This window comes from Choristoneura fumiferana, chromosome 23 (assembly GCF_025370935.1).
Source record: "Choristoneura fumiferana chromosome 23, NRCan_CFum_1, whole genome shotgun sequence".
NCBI lineage: Eukaryota > Metazoa > Arthropoda > Insecta > Lepidoptera > Tortricidae > Choristoneura > Choristoneura fumiferana.
The window spans coordinates 8185304-8205919 of record NC_133494.1 but is presented as its reverse complement, the minus strand read 5'-3'; the positions used below and the strand labels follow the sequence as shown (position 1 = coordinate 8205919).

The following is a 20616-nucleotide window of genomic DNA, read 5'->3' as shown; positions in this document are numbered from 1 at the left end:
TCGCTTAAAAATACCTCGCTAATTCTTATTTTAAATAGGAAGTTAAAGTAAAATATTAGGTACTGTTTAAGGTTAACTAGATAAATGTTTTACTAGCTTGAAAATGAACTTAGTAACTAGACGAAAATTACCGCCATCTTTCCTCTTACAGTTCTTTTTCGCTCCTAAAAGATATTTTTACAGATATTATTATAAACCTCCACTCCCTTCCTATCACCTAATCATAGGTTCATTAATTGGATCAAAGAATGCGAGTGAATTTTATGATCTCATTACAGCATAAGTAAATTGTTTGGCTTCATTGAATTTCAAATGCATCCGAGTAGGAAAATGAAAGACTGATTTCAATGACGCGAATTGAAATAAAAGAGCTTGAAAGGGCTCAAAATGAACTGCCAACATAAATCAACTACAGATCAATTCTCCTCTCATACTTTTTGTTTTCTTGGATGTCTTAGAGGCATTTAAATGGAACCAGAGAATCTATACTACGGCTAACATCTGAAGTACAATAGTGCTCGTTATGGTGTGTATGCACTTGCATCAGCTATGGCTTTTCTGATTTTATTTATAACTGACATCGAAAGGGAATCGTTTTTCAATTTAAAGCTCAAATGAAACGGCTTTAAAGACAGAGTATGATTTACTAGTTTAAACAATCTATTAAGTTACATTCAACGGATGAGTCATTGCAAAAGTCTGTTTTTCTCTGTATGGATGGACAACTTTCAACGAAAATTATCTGGTTATAACAAATCAACAAACAGTACACGTCGCGTTATTTATCATTTCGAACAAAACTCGATTGCAGTCCTTTAACAGCGTGATCCAAACAAACCGAATTCAATGGTTATAATAAACAAAACGCTTAAAAATCACCACTTGAAATGGAAATCGTAAACAAAAAGCGCGAATGACCCCATCTACCGGCTGCGATCCGTACTAACTGCACAAAACAAAAAAATAATTGTCCGGCGCGTGATTTATGAGCCAATTAACTGACCATTCTTTACTCCCTGCTCTGAGCGCTATGACCACGTTTAATAGCTTTCCGAATTAAATCAAGGGGAGCACCTAATTGTTCCCATAACCGGTTTTCAGCGACTCAATTAAGAAAGGTTTGTTTTACGGATAAGGTAATTCAGACGGATTCCTTTGTGATAGCTTGTAATTTACAGCAGATGGCGCTGAACCGTGTTTGTTGTGTTTCAATTATAATAATCAGCCAGGGGCCACCAACACCTAACCCACCCTCTAAAATAACTGACTTGATTTGACGGCCGATGTTCGGCTCTTTTGAACTTAGATGCCGCAGAATCGTGAACCAATGTCAAATTGATGTTGTATGTAGGGTTAATAGGACTTATTTTTGCAAATTCTACTTTTTTATGCACAAAAAACGAATGCTCTTTCATTGTCCTGCAGGGCTACTACGAAACTCGTAACTCGAAGTTCGTGTCGTGCGGTTCCTCTGACACTTATACTATTTAATACGAGAGCGGAGGAACCGCACGACACGAACTTCGAGTTTCGAGTTTCGTAGTAGCCCTGCTGGGCTACAGGGCTTTAACTTGAAAACACGCGTTTCCCCAGAGTTGAGGACCAAGCTAAATTAATTTTTCGCCCCCGAGAACTCCCGAAATCCTTAGATCTCCGACATAAACGAAACCGGTAAAATCCTGCTGAAAAGTAGCTGGATCTCATGTTACCTTGTCAGTCGCTAATTTTAAAAATGTAAACGTGAATGTATTGTTGTTTATTATAATAACATAATACTAAGAGTTACTTTTTAGCTTGAACATACCTACTACTAATTAAAAGTTACTTAGACTTTTCTAAATAATTAAGAGTAAGTAATTAAATATTGAAAAATATCTGCACGTGGAACATTTCATGAGCATTCCTAAAGTTTCTTTCAAAGCATTCTGACGTAAAGCGAAAATATTTCGCTCATATTCATACAAAATACGCTTTTCACATGATCATTTTTAAGCCTACCCCTTTACGTTTCCATTAAACAGAAATCATTATAATTACCTATGCTAAAAGGAAACTGTTTTCACAGATTTGGGTTCAGTCTAAATGCCCAACAAGTTATTTTTGTATACGGACTATGCCTACTGCAGCTTCAAAGTTAGCTGTCATAACATACAGGACTTCGGAGCCATAAACTCGTAATATGTGGGCGAAACTGAGACGTTTTTGTCGTTCTATGATTCAGCGAGGAAACAGATGTCGTTTGCGAAATTGCAATTGTGTGCAACATTGAATATTTTACGCGACCTCGCGACTCGCCGGCCAACTGTAGGCTTACACAGCTTATACTACTTTATATATGACAGAGGACATTGAATAAAGGATTGCGGCACAAAATAGGATAAGCAAGACTATTGACTTTAGCTAAGGATACAGAAGAAACTAAAGTAAACAAAATTGTTGGTAGATTTTTATTGCTAACGCTATTGATAACGCTGAATTGTTTCTAGAAGAACGGATCAAAGAGTTCCTAACGCGTACAAATGTGGCGATTATTAATTCGGAATAAAAATTCTGAATGCACAAATTATTTAAGACGTAGAAAATGTTCCAGTTAGGGTGAAGCCAGACGAGTGTAATGTTTTGACTTGTGAGTCGCGTATTTTCGGTGGCGTAATTTTGGTTTCATAAAATGTGTAAAACTCATTTTTAATCGTCGTGTGGCACAAACTGAACTTTTGTATAAAACTCAATGCGGCAGAAATTATGGCACTTTAGCAATTACACCCTTATGGCACTTCTTAATTTTCAAAGTTAGTGCCACGTTATCGTTCACAATTAGTCTTACCGTGTAAGTGTAACATTACAAGTACAAAACGTTCAGACGTTAACGAGGATCCATTACAACTGTTTTATCACACGCCCCGCATAGGGATGTTTTAAACAATTATATCGATGCAACGCAATAATAAATGACAATAATACTTGAGCGTGTTTTTTTACATTTTTGACTATAATTGAGTATATTTAGTTCGGCCATCTTCTACCTGCTCTTTAAAAGATGTTTTATATTATTAAAGTCGAAATAGTATTTTGTATTTTTTGTTTGAAATTTAAAGCTACATTTTCAAATAAAATTCATCATGTTGTATACTATAGGTGTTACAACAGGCTGTTTTATTTAATAAGTACGAATTCTATCTTTTCAACCAGGAAATTTCATGCAGGAAAACACATTTTCTATAAAAAAAGTTTGTAGTCTATAGATATGGACCCCCGCCAAGAAATGCCCGAATCAATTAATTATTTATATATAGGTACTTAATAACCTAACAAAGTTGCAAAAAGAGACGTAAGAAAGCTTTTTTTTACCAAAGTAAAAACGGAGACGTTTCGCGTTAACTCGGTCAAAATCTTTGAATATGACTGAAACTAAGAAAAACATCGATGCAACAAGTCGATTATCGATGTTTCTGCGATACATGGATGGTTTTATTTGTACATCACTAGCTCCACCTGCACATACCACTTGGCCGTATCTTATCGCTTGATGCATAGACTCATTGGGGTAGGTCGCGGCCCTAATGTCTTTACGCGTCATTCTAGGTTTCTTTGCGTATCTATAACCGCCGTATTTACCTATGAGAACACACGTACGAAAATATCGTAATGGCACTTTGAAGAGTATACTTCATTAATGTTATTATTCATAAACAGGTGATCCTACTATATTTCCTACTAATATAATATTATAAATGTGAAAGTTTGTGAGTGAGTGAGTATGTTTGTTACTTCTTCACTCTGAAACGGCTGGACGCATTTGGATGAAAACTGGCGAAAAGTTAGATTAACCTAGGTTAAAACATAGAATACTTTTTATCCCGATATTCCCACGGGATAGGCATACTATCTCTAAACAACAACTGCTGGATTTAGAGACATTAAATTTGGTATGTAGGTAGCTGGACGTCTGGAATTAACACTTAGGCTACTTTTTATCCCGATGTTCTCACGGGTTAGGCATAAAATCTCGAAATAACAGAGTTGAGTTTTAATTTAACGTCAATGAAAACCACAATGTAATTTTATTGAATTCCCACGAGGAGTTAATAAAATCCCGGAATTTTAATTCAACTGCTGTATGTAATGATTTACGCGTGCGAAGCCGCAACGCTAGTACCTAGGTTATATTATAAAATTATTTTGCAATGTGACTTATATCCAACATAACCTGCATTAAGTAGACAGTAAATATATTCATTATCCTTAAGCGAGGTATAATCAAATTTCATCCAAATCCGTCCAGCCGTTTTAAAGTGGAGGAGTAACAAACACACACACACACACACACACAAAAAAACTTTCGCATTTATAATACCTATTAGTAGGTTAGGATTCTAGGAAAAATATAACTAACACGGCATGTTATCACGCCTGTTGACATAGTGTATGCCTATGGGGACGGGGATATAATTAACTTCGTATGTTACCCAACGTTATTCATACATAACAATATTCTTCCCGCTTGTACAATAAAGAAAAAAGTTATTTTTGCGCTGCTTTTCCTGCACTGCATAGCAAAATATTTTGAAAACAATTTATCTTGGCCAACAGATATCACAACTTGACAGTAACAAAGTAAAGTATTTTTTTTGTATTTTTATGTGTATCGAATATGTGTAAATAAATGTTTCTCTCTCTCTCTCTCTCTCTTTCTCTCTCTCACTCAAATAACTAAAGCAAGACTATTTGTACCTATCAAAATAAGTTTTATTATACCACATGAATCATTTATAATATATAAACAAATCACGGGACGATTGACACCAATGACCTAGTCTCAAACTAAGCAAATCTTGTACTATGGGTAGGTACAGTTACCAGCACTAATATCTGACACAACAAGCGTGCATAAATATCTGATACGACTCTATTTCTAGGGCCGGAAGGACGTGTTAGTGTTAGATATTTTTGCACGCTCCGCTGTGGCAGATATTAATGCAGGTGAATGTACTAGACAACGGATTAATATACATATATTAATTATAGATGAAACATACTGAAATACATACAATACACCATAAAACAGTAATCAGTACAGAAAACAAGGTATCCTTTAGGGAAAACATACCTACATACGTATTAAAAATCCAAGACTCGAGCACAAATATTCATATTCATACAAATATCTGCCCTGAAGCTGGATGCGTCGAGCCGAGGACAGGGCGCAATGGCGCTCTATGTCCAGCAGTGGACTGCTATAGGCTGATGATGATGATGATGATGATCGGGGATTCCTGGGCCTTAAACTTCGTAGTCAGGTTTTTAACCACTGGGATCCAATCGGCATGAAAAGCTAAGATCAAAACGTGAATCTTACACGCCATTTTTCGTCGTTTTTGCTCTCAATGTTCCTCCGCTCCCCTTGCAATCTCATGTGGTTAGTCGATTCTGCACATCCTATCTCCGCGTTAAGGAATGCAGCCTTAGAAATAGGACTGCCGCAGGCTCTCGTAGCAGTGGTACCTACTTAGCAAGTGCTAAGAAAAACGAGCGTAATTTTTCGAATCATGAGTTGCGTAATTAGGTTTTATATAAATCTGTCCGCTTATTTTGCGTCGCCGTGCGATCAAATCAAACTGGTTTTAAAACTATATAAAACTGAATGTAACAATAGAGTACATAGTTGAAACCATTCACCAACACAGCTCTAAAAAAACATATTTTAGACAACCGGATACATTTTCAATTAGGTAATCATAGAATTTGATTTCTATAGCAGCTTTTCAATTTCCAATTCGAATAAATAGTTAAATGAGCTGGCTAAAAAATAAATAGCATAACAGTTCAATTTTACTACACAAAATCTAACGGATCTAGTTTTGACATATCATAAATAGTAGATTGTACAACAGGAACATAAAACGAGCCATTTTACACAAGACTTTCATATAGCCACCCGAGCTGGTACGGCCAGGTAGACACGTCGAGGGGAAAATAGGTTTAATGCTCGAGTTTTACACTCAACTTTATAATTCAATTGCGAGGAAATGAAATAGCAACAGTGGAAACAATTTTTCACTTACTTTGTACCTTTTATTTTTCATTAATTACTCTATAATTAAGTATATATTTTTTAGTTTTATTGATTTATTTTGATTGATTTTTATTGACCACTCATTACCTTAGCCTTACGAAACTTGGCTTGATGAAGATTTTATTTTAAGCACTCGAGCATAAAAAGTCATTTTATGTCGCCTGGACCCGTACTTAGGAGCATTAGAAGTGAAAAAGTATTTTTATTGATTGGTGTTACCAAACATCCTATTACGCAAACTCACAATTTAAAAAAATAAATGCGCTCACTTTGTACTTAGAACCCCCTTAAAAGGAAAAAAAAGAATAGAGAAAAAAACACAGTCGTCATTTATTTTTTAAGTTGTGTTGTACCTAAACCAAATAGGTGCTTGCGTTCTTTCAATCCAATAAAATCTTTGCAAAGTTCCAACTCCCACCATTTCCCACGATCCAAATAGTCAGGATTAACCCCCGCGTGCTCAAACAGTCTGGATATAATGATACTGGCACATGTGGCTTCCTGCCTCAACACGGTACATGTCCAAAAAGACTACAACCCTGACAAGTTTTGAATAAACTGGAAGTTGCGAGTAATGTGATTTTAACATAATTTTCAAATATTCATAAAAAAATCTAAAGAGTTCTTCTTGTAGTGAACAAAATACCAAAACAGAATTTCGATGATGGAGCCTTGAAATTATTAATAAAAATTAAGTGAACACGGTTTATTAAAATGAAACTACCGTGTGACTCACTCATAGTGAAATAAAATCGGAAAACGCACTTCTTAAATCGAGTTTAGTTGGACTCTGTTTGGTTTTCAAGCATGTATCTCAAAGTTAGTCAATTGTATTTTGTTTCTTTTCTTTTGTACAACAAATAGTTTGCATAGGTACATACATACTATGAACATAGTTTTAACCTAAATTTTCTGTAGATTTTACACATCGTGTATCAATGTCTTTTTAATTTTCTTGAATCGTATTAAAACCATACCTACGCCGATGCAATGAAAACTAACCCTTTTATTCATAAAAAGTAACAAACTTGTTAAACCAAAATACTTCGACAGGATCTGATCAAGAAAACTCTCAGTCACAGATTAAGTCAAACGTTTATGTAGGTTTGAATAATGGCCATGTTTTCCTCCAAGAATAACCTAAGTATAACCCTCATTTAAATCTCTAAAACGTCTTACTTGGCTCCCGCAGCATCTTTCAAACACATTGTATTCTAAATACGAACAAGTTGTTCTTATTGTAATACAGCTAAGAGGCCGGTGTCAAATGTCAGTCATGCGCACACGCGTGACCGAAATCGATCCCGTAACCAGATCTGTGCCTGCGACCATTTGCATGTGAATCGTAATAATTCTGCAATGGTGATGCTTATGTCAAGTCTAAATCTATCCATGGGTATATTATTACACATACCTTTGAATACGAAGTAGGTACTTGTAATAGAATTAAATAATGAACATTACGTCTCAATTGATTTATGGAGAATGGATGGATTTAATGACTGGCGACTGGTTACCAAATATATAATCAGCGGCACAAAATTTCGCCCACTTTTCAGACAAAATTACCGATTCTGCGTACATTTGAGGGCCAGATTTTTTTCCGCTCAGTATATATATAATCCATCTTTATCATACTTATTATTAAGCAGAAGAGAAGTATCAGTCGGCTCGATTAGCTCTGTATATTTAGAACTAAGTAGTTGTTGCCCGCGACTTCGTCTATGCAGAATCTGTTTATCGCTATCCCGTGGAAACTATGCGATTTTATGGGATAAAAAATATCCGTGTAATAATCAAAATTTTAAACTATCCATGGAACCATTTTTCGGTAATGGAGTAACAAACATTAAAACATAATTATCCCTATTCAAACTTTCGCATTTATAATTTTGTTCAGACGTACATTTAGCTACCACTCGTAATAAATCGTAAATCTAAGACTAGCTCAGTATAAACTACATTACTTAAATTGAAATTATTCAGGTGCACATTGTCTTCATCATGTTTTTTTGTATATGTGCACTAGCCGTTACTCGTGACACCGTCCGCGCAAAATTCATTTATGGCTATCCCGCGTGAACTATATGCAATTTTTCAAGATAAATAGTATCCTATGTCCTTCTCCGGGATTCAAACTATCTGTATACCAAATTTCATCAAAATCGGTTCAGTGGTTTAGACGTGATGAAATAACAAACCAACCAACAAACAAATAGTAGGAAGTAGGATAGTAGGATGTATAGCAGGAACAAAAATCGCCGCTGCTAAACACCATAAAAATACAAAGCCTTTTTTTGTTAATCTTATTCAAAGTACGAGACTAACGGTAACACCGCACATAATAAATCCCGCGTTAAAACAAAACAAGAGGGAAACACTTAAAACGCGTCTACATTAACGCGTACATAGTACTATGACAGTCGCTCTTGACATCCCACAAAAGCCTTTTAAAAGTGTCTGGTGTGAATCATAACAAAGGACGGTTTCCTGGTTCCCTACTAAATCTTTAAAAAGGACGTATATGCGTACAGTCTCTATTTAGAACATTTTGGTCTTAACAAGGGTCGAAACAGCGATGCGGTATGTTTCTTAGACAGAGGAGATAAGGACTACATTTGCATTGTAACAAAAGACGAGGAGTAGGAATAAAGTAAGTTGTGTTATGTGAGAAAATAACATATTCAGATGCGACACCGCCAGCAATTAACAGGAGTATAAATACCTTATTGAAGTTTTAAGATCCTCAGAATACCAGACAATTTAAGGCCGTAAATGGTAGAATAAAATAAACTTATCAACACAAACAAGAACAGACAGTCTTAGTAACAAAATCGGAATTGTAATTCGTGGGACGATGACCTCTCGCGAAGATAGCAGAATTAAGGTCCGTAATTATTCAAAGATGTTGATTGCAAAAAGTTTGACGAAGAGCAATCATAGACAAATTCTAATTACGACGAAGTTAAATTATTCTTCGATAATTTAGCCAACGATTCCTTGAAAGAGCTTTACACAATGAAATTCATGACTATGCAAAATTTTACTTATTCATAATCAAGAAACATCGTTGGGTATTTCAGTATCAAGTTTGGCGGTAGTAACGGTGGAAACAATGGGTCTATATTAATTCGCTTAAATTATTTGTCTTAATTGAAATTGGCATAAAGTTATTTCACATAATTATTAATTCGCATAACTGAATACACGTAATGTAAATGCGCATAATGTGGATTTGCATAACGGTAAGTTGGCATAAGTTTAATTAGCATAACATTACTTTGAATAAGAATAAAAGAGTATAAACATAAAATGATTATTTTAATGAAATTGTAAAACAATATATAGTGTTACATTAAGTGAAAAATTATTACTAGTAAAATGATTATTGTTTTATATACTCAATTCAATTAGATCTGAGTAGTGAACTACTATGCGAAAATATCTATTATTGGGCTGTTATAAAAAAAATACCTTACATCGAAGGCTAAGGCTGGAAACGTAGAAACTACCCTACCGACTAGGTTTTGCAATGAACAAGCTAATTCATTCGCTTGATAAAATTATGCGTATTAATTTTATAACAGTTTAAGTTATATATGCATGTTTCAATTACTTATGCGGATAAATTTTTATGCTAAATAAGTGTTATGCTTCTTTATAATTATGCCAAATCTGTTATGCGAATTCATATTAGGACAATTCATGTTATGACAAATTAGGGGCACCCAGATAAAATTATATTTACCTATATCGTGTGTGGACTATAACATAAGCAAATAATTAAAACATAGATCGTACTGGTCAAACTGAACAATATTAGTTCAGCAACTTTTAAAAATAATTAGTTTATTTTATTTTTATTACACTAAAGTGTACGCAAAATGTTTAATATTTATAGCGTGACAGGCGACTTAACTTGGGTTCTAGGATGGCGCACATTGAATTTAGAAAAAAAAAACAAAAGTTTTGTTTTTATTTTAATTAAGTGGGACCATGATGATCCAATGACCGGTGACCTATAGAGCCTCTGTTTTTAATATTATCCCCGGTTCTCGGCCACATACTGTATAATTCTTATCAAAGGCAAAGAAAACTATTTACTTCATAAACGCAGAGTTAATTTTGCAACGTCGAATAAGCCTTTGTACTTTTACGTAAATTACAGGCAAAGTAGCTACTAATTACAGTAGCAGCGACCACAGCTAGGTACCACTTTTGGCGCGTTACGCCACATCGTGAATGTAGCTGTACTAAAATTTTAAAAAAGTCTTTCTTCTCGATCCCGAACTTTATTCTATTAGTAATAGGAGTTTTATTATTCTGATCAGTTCTTTTATTTGGAGCACGACATGGCGTAAAACGGATAAACGAAAAACCACACAAATAAATGGTAACGATGAAATTAAAAGTGTCGATATAAGAGAACCCTTTGAGAAATCTTCGTATGATTTGGAAACAAGTTTAATGAAGTTGTATCTAACAACAAAAAAAAACTGAACGAATGTAATTTAAATTGTAAATGGACCCTGGCTGAGGTTAAGGATGACACCGAAGAGAAATTATCTGCGTCAGATGACTCATTCGACCCGGACTTAAGATTCAAACACGACGATGACGTTACTCGTACTAGTAGGCAACATTTTACCAATAGGTAGGTATTCGACAATACTTAAATACTCTTAATAACAAAAACGGATTACTTTCTTTACTTTGTTGTATGAAATCTGAGCTGTTATTTTTGCTATATTTAATTTAAATCAAAGGCTGACACCAGATAAACGAATGAATTGGCCCTATCATAAAGGTGGCAGGAAACAAGTGACCATGACCAAATAGTACATTGTGTCTTAAGGGCGGTAAATAAGGAATTACGAACGAGAGTCTTTTAGAAGCCGGAAGTCGAAGACGAGGGCTTTAGTCGATGTTCGTAATTCCGACCATGGGCATCATGACAAGAAAATTAGTACGGGCAATGACTCATTTACCGACCTTGGGTTTCATGACAAGCACATTAAGGTCGAGGGTTTTATTAGGGGGGTTGCAACCAAGGTAGCCTGCATGTAACGTTTACGAGCAAGTGTGATGAAAAATAAATATACATAACTAATTTGAGAAGTTACGTGTTAAACTAATCTTTACATTGGCTATCGATCGATTCGTCAGTCTCCTGTTACGTTTAGGAAATAGGACAGATTGTAATTATTTTTTTCAAGTTCAATTTTCATGTCAAACATAAGACCTTTTTCCGAACTGCAAGCGACGCTCACGTCTTTTATGCTTCCGATTTGACAAATAGATTTGATTTGGCAAAAGTGTTTGTTTCGTGATTATTGATTTGGTTCTGTGTGTTCTTTGTAAATGTCTGAAATAAATGTTGTTCTTTCTTTCCTTCTTTTTCACATTTTTTTTATTTTCTAAATCCCTCATCATCCATCCACGTATTTGCCAAAATTTATTCTGCACAATAATCAAAATCATTACAACACACCGTGTCGATATATAGTAAAAACTGTATTTGTGTATATGAACTTACGAGAACTGTCCTTTAGAACTAAAGAAAAGTGACATCATAACACACTTTGCGGAAGAGAAGTAAAAAACTATCATTTAGCCATTTAAGTATGCCAAGTAAAATCGAAACTTTTTGTTCGTCGACCTTGCCATACCCAACATGGTCTGTTAGGATTACGCTTACATCTCAGACTAATAATGCAATAATCGTCCAGTTTTATTTTCGTCGATGACATGTGCGTGCATTATTTTGTGATACGTTGCGTCAGTTCGTTTTTTACCTTGAAATTAAAACACCCCCCCCAATTACAATTCTACATAGTTTTTAAAATTACTTACTTACCGGTCAAAGGCGTGAAGACATTTTCCATAAAAAATCCGATGTAACCTTTATATTGAGGTGTTCAGTCCAAGTAACCCAACCATCTGCTGAAAGATTACAGATTTATTTAAAATTATAGCCTTGTTTAAGGTTGGGGACTGGACGCCGAGACGTTGCTGAAGAGGTGTTCTCTGTTCATTGCGCGGCTGATACGCTCGCCGCATAATGGTCAACTAGCAGCACACGCAAAGGACAGAGAAAGCGCTTGTATTGCCGTGCGTGTCCAGAAGCAGTATTGTTAGTCTGGGGCGTTCGTGGTCGTATTCACCATCTCTTTCTACTATCGTCTCATACAGTGTGGTAGAAAGTGGGGAAAATTATTGTGATTTCAAGTGCGTTAGTAAATAAGGCCTCAGTTGGCGGACTAAAGATGCTCGTTATGGAGCCGCTGATCATAACATAATAATCGAATAAAATTGTAGGTAGGTATATTAGTGAGCTAAATGTTGCCACCTATGGTAACTATGGTCTGTAAAATTAGCTTGGCTAGTTTTCTCATAAATATTAAGCCCGTTTTCGTTCGAATACTTTCGATATTTTAATCAAGAGCCAGCATTAGAATTAGGGTCGCGTCATTTCATTTCCGCATAGTACTAGCCCTAATATTTATTACAAGAACTCCGTTAATTGTTACGGCTAATCTAATAGTCACGTTGTTGTTATAATATCCTTTAACAAAATATTTATGAACAAAGTAAACGATACCGAGTAAATAACTGACGATTAAGATAATATATAAATTATTCTAAGAAATTGATAACGTTTTAAGTTCGTAATAACTTCAAATCAAAAGGTGTATTTATTCGAGCAAAACTACACAAAGTCGAGTATTTCCCGTTTTTATCTATGTTCTTGAAATCACATAGATGCGCCATAGATAAAAGAGGAATGCAGATCTTAAAAACCGGAAGTAACTACCTACCTATAGAGTGTATCAGCCCTAATAATTTCCTTTTTTTGTAGCTTCTTCTATCATTTAAATACGGAAATATATAAACTCAATGTTTAAATCGAGATTCCTGTCCTCGGTAATTTTAATTTTTTAGATGCAAGTACTCGTATGCTCCCTTTAGGTACTTTGTCTTTTTCTATATTCCAAATAACGTAGATAAAAAGATGGCAAAATTGAAATAAAACTATTCTAAACATTCCCTAACTATAAGTACAATTCTTCTCAGTTTCGTGCTTGCAGAAGAGTCACCATAAACTGGTACGATTTTCGCGTTTGATTGTGATGTCAAGCCAAGTCAGTTGAACGAATACACCAGCACTATAGTCATAGGTAATTCAGAAAACATATACATGTAATAAGTGTGTTAAATAAAACGATGTTGCAAACTCACAAACGAACTGGGTAAACTTATATAGCAGCAGTGAATCGGCTATCGTTCAACGCTGAACTTTGCCAGCACCGGGCCGCAGTACACGTATTATGTGCAATATGGCGTCAAGCAGGAGCAAAGTTAGGGTATAGTCCTGGGAGTATTTTGCGAGAGAATATTATTTTATTTATAACAAGTAGGTACCTTGACGTTTAAATTTATTTAGAGATGATTACGAATATATTATAATACTTATCAGCACGAAATTTGACCCACTCTACGTACAAAATTGCTTATTTATGACATTGCTGCATGCATTGAAGGACCAGATTTTCTGCCGCTAGTATATTTCGGGACTTAATCAAGAATTTTTATTGCCTAAATTTCACGACCTTTCGTCTGACTGACTGACAGACAGCGCACAGCATGAGCTAGGAAATCCAATCCCGAGATTGTTGGTATGACGGATCCAGCGATCCCTTCTTAAATACTTCTCTATCCCTAAAGCTACGATAGGCAAAACCGCAAGCGCGCTGATGAAATTTTAATGTACGATGTTTTTTTTGGAAATCCCACAGAATTGTTTGCAAAATTTCAATTCAACTGGTAAAACTGATGTTTTAGGCGTGCCAAACCAGCAAAAGCAAGTTAAAGCAGATAACAGTTTTTTCTCAACTATGTATGGTAAATATTCTTTTAAAATTACCTATCTACATAGTTATGAAATAGCATAAAGCGTACTGTGCAGGTACCAGAAAGGCAAAAGCACTAACTTCCTAGTTGGTCTCGAAGTTTCTGTGACAGCGGCGAAGTTTCCGAACTTGGAACCAATTTAACGGCGTATTGTCAGCGAATGAAAACTTAAAATTTATAGAATATTTACTGTACGAGTATAGTTACTGTTTCGGAGCACATGTAATTTTTAACCAAATTCTGAAAAGGAGGAAGTTCGTAATTCGTCGCATTATTTTATTATAGGAACAGCGGCTCAGTATCTTAATCGTCAAGGTATACACTTTTAGCGCTAAACATTTAAGCATACATGTATCTCCAATCAAACTTCATTTTCAATAGACATAAAAATACACAGATACTTTTATTTATTGAAATAAACACAAAAGTAAACTTAAATAATTTATATTCTAATAAATAATTTATTTCACTAAATATGATTGAGTCTCACGGTAGTTTCATGTTCAAAGATACATACTTCATTGTTTTAATACTAAATATCAAGTTTGAAAATTGAAACAAGACCCTCGTGGCGGGGTGGCTAGCGGTGTTCCCTCATTAAATAGCGATGGCAATTTTATTTAGCTTCAAACTGTAAATAAAGCTACGGGATCAACAACTAATTAGCTAACACTGTAAAGCGGGTTAACCAGATACAGGCTTTAACCTAGGTAACTGTTGATCTAGATACAGGTATGCTTTACAAAGTAGATTCTTGATAGGATAGCAATGAGGAAATTTGCGTTGACACAACACCAAATAAAAAACCGACCAAGTGCGAAATGGACTCGCACATGAAGGGACGGACGGACGGACAGCCAGATAGACAGACACCGTACCGCACTTCGAGGAACCGTCTGTCTTTCCATCCTCACCATCTTGATGATTGGCAGTCTAGTACCGTGCGTTTTAAGCGAAACTTCTTTCCTCGCACGACGAAGATCTGGAATCAGCTTACAGCGGCAACATTCCCGGGGCGTTACAACTTAGGGATCTTTAAAAAACGAGCCTACCAATTCCTTAAAGGGTCGGCAACGCACCTATGATTCCGCTAGTGTTGCGGGTGTCCATGGGCGACGGTGATCGCTCTCCATCAGGTAACCCGCCTGCTCGTTTTCCCCCTCGTTTTATAATAATAAAAAAAAGACAGCGGAGTCCTTTTGTGTACCTACGGAACCCCACAGAAGACAGAATTCTGCGAATAAAAAATTGAGGTCGGGCGACCCTATCGATTCCGTTTGGATTCTTCATCATCACACATACGCTGGCCGGCCAGAACATTCTAATCGGGGATAGGGAGGTACAGGGGGGCTACAACGAAATTCGAAAATTAAAGTTCGCATCGTACCGTCCCTCACACTCTCATATTAAATAATATTTTATAAGCGTCAGCGGGACGGCAATATACGAAGTTCCAATTTTACCGTAGTATAGGTCCAGGTACACTTAAGCATTTTTGTCGACCCCAATCGGTAGGTATGTGACGAGTGATACATTTTGTATTGCATTCTATCCATCTCGTTTCAATTCTTTTCTTTTCTAGGTAGAACAAAACAGAGTTGATATACCATGGGAAAAATTTAACCAAATGTCTTTGTTAGCAAAGTTTATACTATGTATGCTGGCCATCGGATAAATATCCTTGTTTAGATAAAAATACATGCTTATATATACATAAATAGTGTATAAGCATTCAAGAGTAGCAACTATTATTATACATACTTATATCTGCCCCGACCGGAGACCAAACCCGAGACTTCGAGCTTTGTAGTCAGGTTTTCTGACCACTGGCTGTTTGGTAATTTTCCAAAGTACGAAGATTGCCAGTGTAATAGATAAAATACACTGTTGGATAAAAATAGGGGGGGGTCCTTCCTATAGAACTTTTAATACAATGTGACCCTTAAGTTTTGATCGTCAGTATAGAATACTGTATCTGCCTTACACACGTTTCAATAACCTTTCTGTACACCGCAAAATTTCCGAACCATTTTCCGAACGAAACACATCAACAGCTCGCCACAGGTCAGGTGTGGCCCTTTCCTAACTTTGATATAAATATTTTTCAATTCGAAATTCGTTGAATGTTCTCAAAAGAATTCCTCGGACCCAAATTTTGTGGATAGCTAATGGCTCCCGTCAAAAGTTACGTAGTTATTCGAAAACGGCTATCTCATTCTGCTTCTCTTTTTAACAAGACGAACTAGAACACGACACAAAAAGCCACGGTAGAACCGTCTTCTTAATGTGAAACACTGCATGTGCCCGCAATACAAATTGTTTGGGGACAATTTTGCTCCTTATCAAGAAACATGAGAAATAGTTTTAGTGACGGCAAGTAGTTATGTATGGAGTGTGTAATATTTCAAGAATGCAGGTTCACTAAACTCAGTAACTGACTAATTGAACCCACAGTTTAGCAAATTTAATTTGATAAAGTTCATTAGAAGAATTTGTGGATCCAAGACTTATATAATGCTATACTAATTGACTCAAGACGATAGGAAATAGTTTGTAAGTACAAATCTTTTCCATTTTATTTGTTTCTCAATTAAAATTTAGGGTTTTATAAAGAAAAACGTTTGTACAAGAAATACACAACTATTTAGGTATTTTTATATTCACTTTCCTAAAATGACACAACCACACCCTCCAGCCGAAATCGGATCACAGCAACATCTGCCAGTAGCAGGAATTTAAGACCCTCAAGGACCAAAAATTTTACGAGTACACTAGCGATTTGCGTTAAAATAAACTCGTAATCCTGAGAACATTGATGAACAACGAGTTCCAAAGGTATAAGATAACGGTTTTAAAAAAAATCAATCAATCAGACATTTTATTTGTTAAAACATAAGTATATACATGTACAGAGATTTTATGTGCATAATAAAATAAAATAGAGTGTCACTACGTTGCACCAAAAAAAATCGAAATGTAATATTTTAAATAAAAAATCAATCTCAAAGAACGTAATAATCGCAGCAAAATGATTAGCCGTAAATCAAGGCTCAAGCACTACGCGAATGTTAGAGACATTAGGAAGTGTGTTCGCCACTCGCCTTTGATCTCTGAACCTTGTGATGTTTTTCGAGCTACACACAAACTACTTAAAACGGTAAAATGCTTACACGCACTATAGATTCCGGAATAACTGGGACGGTCATTTTATAATTGCTTATATTTTATACCCTTGTCCAGCTAGAGAAATATATAACTACACCATACCACATCTCAATAACTTGCAGTACAATATACATGCAATGATTCCCAAGTGTGTACTATATTATACATCCCTGTACAAAGAGACGTAACGAAATGTTTCCTTATCTATTACGTAATTTATACCTGTTATATATTTTCAGTCAGTCAGGTTGTTCTTGTGTTAAATTAATCGTAATACGATTGTTATGAAAATTCCGACAGCAATTTTTCTTAGCAATGATGGTCTGTCCGGAAGTCAGTAGCTCTCCTATGAATATACTAAAAGAGATTTGAGTAGTATTCGTATAATTACCATCATCATTCATTACTTACTTTTGTCGATATAGTCGATTAAAATTCCCTCCAGTAGGTTTTTTTTTGCCTTCTGCTAATGCAGTTACATTAACAATGTATTTAAAATCAATAAAGAATTAAGTATTTGCGTTTAATTTTGCTAAGAACATTTACATCAGACTAAATTTCACCCTCGTGGACTCAACCGATCGATCAAGCAATGACAACCTTGCACCTTTTCGGTAAAAAATAACAATCTATTTTTAGAATCAACACCCCTAAGTAATACCTATCAGATAATTTGTGAAAAAAGTTTAATAGCATTTTGAGTTCAAAACAAAGAGAAAACCATTCTGGAGCAGTACCATTTGTAAGTATCAATTTCTGTACATTGCTACTGAATTAAATCACTTTTATTTTCGAATTGGTAACATCAGTCGAATCTAATAATTAAAAATTTAAGAAAATAAAAGGATTCATTTATGCCAAGTGAGGTACAGAATTAAGGGTTGTCCACATACAAAAATGGTACTACATATTTTTTGTTTTCGATACATCTCTATAACGTTTAAGATACAAACTTAACAACTGTAACAACTTCAATCATAATTCACGCTTCGAAAGATCCACTTTTGATATATTGGGGCGAAGGCTCTTCCAACAGCAATGTCTCGGAGGCTATTAAAAAGATAAGTTGGTATGTTCTTCAACAAAACCCGGAGAGCCTGACGTTTCAACAAGGTTCGGAAAGAATTTGTGAAGAATAGCCACGACTTGCCCTTCGCCCTTAGATGGTTCTGCTGATACCTAGTGAATCCTCACTTCGGTGCGAGTTAGAAATATCCCACAAATATTATAAATGCGAAAGTTTGTAAGTCTGTTTGTTTGTTTGTTTGTTCAATATACTTACAGATAAGTTTGAGTCCCGCGGAAAGACATAGGATAGTTTTTTATCTCGGAAAATTGCACAGTTCCTATTTTTGCTCGCTCCGCTGTGACAGATATTAATGCAAGTGACTGTACATAGCATCGCTGTAGATACCTATAGATTAAGAAAACGTTACTTCACTTGATCAATTAACGCTCAAAATTATTTAAATAACTGCAAGGTGCAAACTTGATGGATTATGCAAAAAACAATCGATAAAACTTACACATATCCTAAGAAATGTGTTATTCGGTTACACCTTGAATCATTCGATTATAATTACGTATAATCGTGGATAATCGTTTATAATCGCAGGTGCAGGCGTCGTACGCTCGGTGGCATTTCGTACACATTGCAAATTGATGGTTTTCTATGACCCGCATTTAACTATAATTAACATAGTTTCTAGTAAAGGGTTGCTCTTTGAAAATATAGTTATAGCAATCAGTGAAATAGTAGGTACTCGTAAATGTAATGTGCTGATTAGATGTTTTAATAAAACCCTACGCACTCAGACGCGCTTTCATAAAACATTTAGGGGCTGTTTTACCATCCATAGATAGTGTTAACTGACGGTTAAATGTGATGCCGTCTGCGTTTATTCGAACAAAACAAATAGAGACGGCATCACATTTAACCGTCAAATAACACTAATCAATGGATGGTGAAACAGCCCCTTAATGTATTGAATTAAACATGGGCATTTTTTAGGGTTAACGCTCCCTTTTCTAAAAGGCAATAATCATCATTATTTCGGCCGATGTGCGTCTTACTGCTGGGCACACAAGCCTCCTCTCAGGCTTGGGCTGTAATCCTCATGCGAGCCTAGTGCGCCATTGAATTTCTTCACAGATGTGTGCAGATCTGCAGATATTCTCACGAAGTTACCCTTCACCATAAAGCTCACGGTGAATTTCAAATATATTTCACACACAATTTCCGAAAAACTTGAGACGTGGCTACCACGAATTTTAGGCACAAATAGCTACATCTAATCTATGAATAAATCATCAACTAAAAAAACGCCCAAAGCGAAATAATACGGAGCGCTTTCTGAATCTGTCATAAAGAGACGACTGTGCAATTACTTCGGTACTTCACTTACTCATAATAAAATACCAATGAAACATTATCCCAGCAGTATCATAAAACTCCGTTCACGGCCAAGATCTATCAAATATGCTATGAAATTTGTATTAATTGCTCCCCAAGGCTTAGTTTAAGAGGTGCAATTATGACGCGTATGCTCCAATTGAGCTGCCGAAGTGGTGTCTTAACTTTCCATTCGTTCATTATTATAACGTTCGACTTAACGTGCGCGCAGAAATTACGTGATTTAATTCCTCCATCACCATTTTACTTACAAACCGACATCCAGGCGTGGGGAGCGTCTTCACCCTAGTGGAGTTAGTATTCGCTCCCATCGTCTGCATTTCCGGATAATAGGTACAACCTAGGACTCCTCAAGGTTAGAGTGAATAGGCTGTTACTTGAACCAGTGAGATACATCTTTAGCCTCGTCTGCACTTAGTACAATGGAACTTACCGTGTTGTTATAGGAATTTCACTAGTTTATTTTCATCGGATTGATTTTAAATTTAGCATAAATTATTTTAAAGTCGGCAAAAAAGATTGCATCAAAAAAAAGTTTTTCTACAAAAACTTAGGAGTAGGCAAAGATACTTCTACTAAAGACTGTATTATTTAGAGTCGCACTGTTTCCACGTATAATTTTAAGATCCGATGTTAAGAGCCTTGACAAATTAGAAAATCACGACAGAAATACAATTCAGAACGGAGATCAAGTATCATCCGTCATGATTAACCATCTCACAACAATAACGGTAGCTAACTTTAACAAATACTCTCAACCTACCGTACCAAGAAATACGATTTATAGTTGCAATCATTGATTAAGTCCATAGGCCAGTAATGTTACTATTGTGCTGTAGCTAAACGATAATCAGCTGAAATACGGTTGTTTGTGGATTCAAGCTGTTATTGATCATGTTATAACAGGAAAATACAATAGTTACTTGTTATACTTATATCCAGTTCTACTCATAGCTATTATTATAACTATACGGTTAACCTGAATGTTACTCTCTAATACCGCCAAGTAGTAGTGTGGAGAGTGGAGAGTAAGATAGCACGTAAAAATACCGGC

General features: G+C 35.6%; 1 protein-coding gene across 6 annotated transcripts in view; it reads right to left on the bottom strand.

The window, feature by feature from the left end:
- RapGAP1 (Rap GTPase activating protein 1) overlaps positions 1–20616 on the bottom strand; it is a 365817-nt gene that overhangs the window by 170496 nt on the left and 174705 nt on the right. The window lies entirely within an intron of this gene.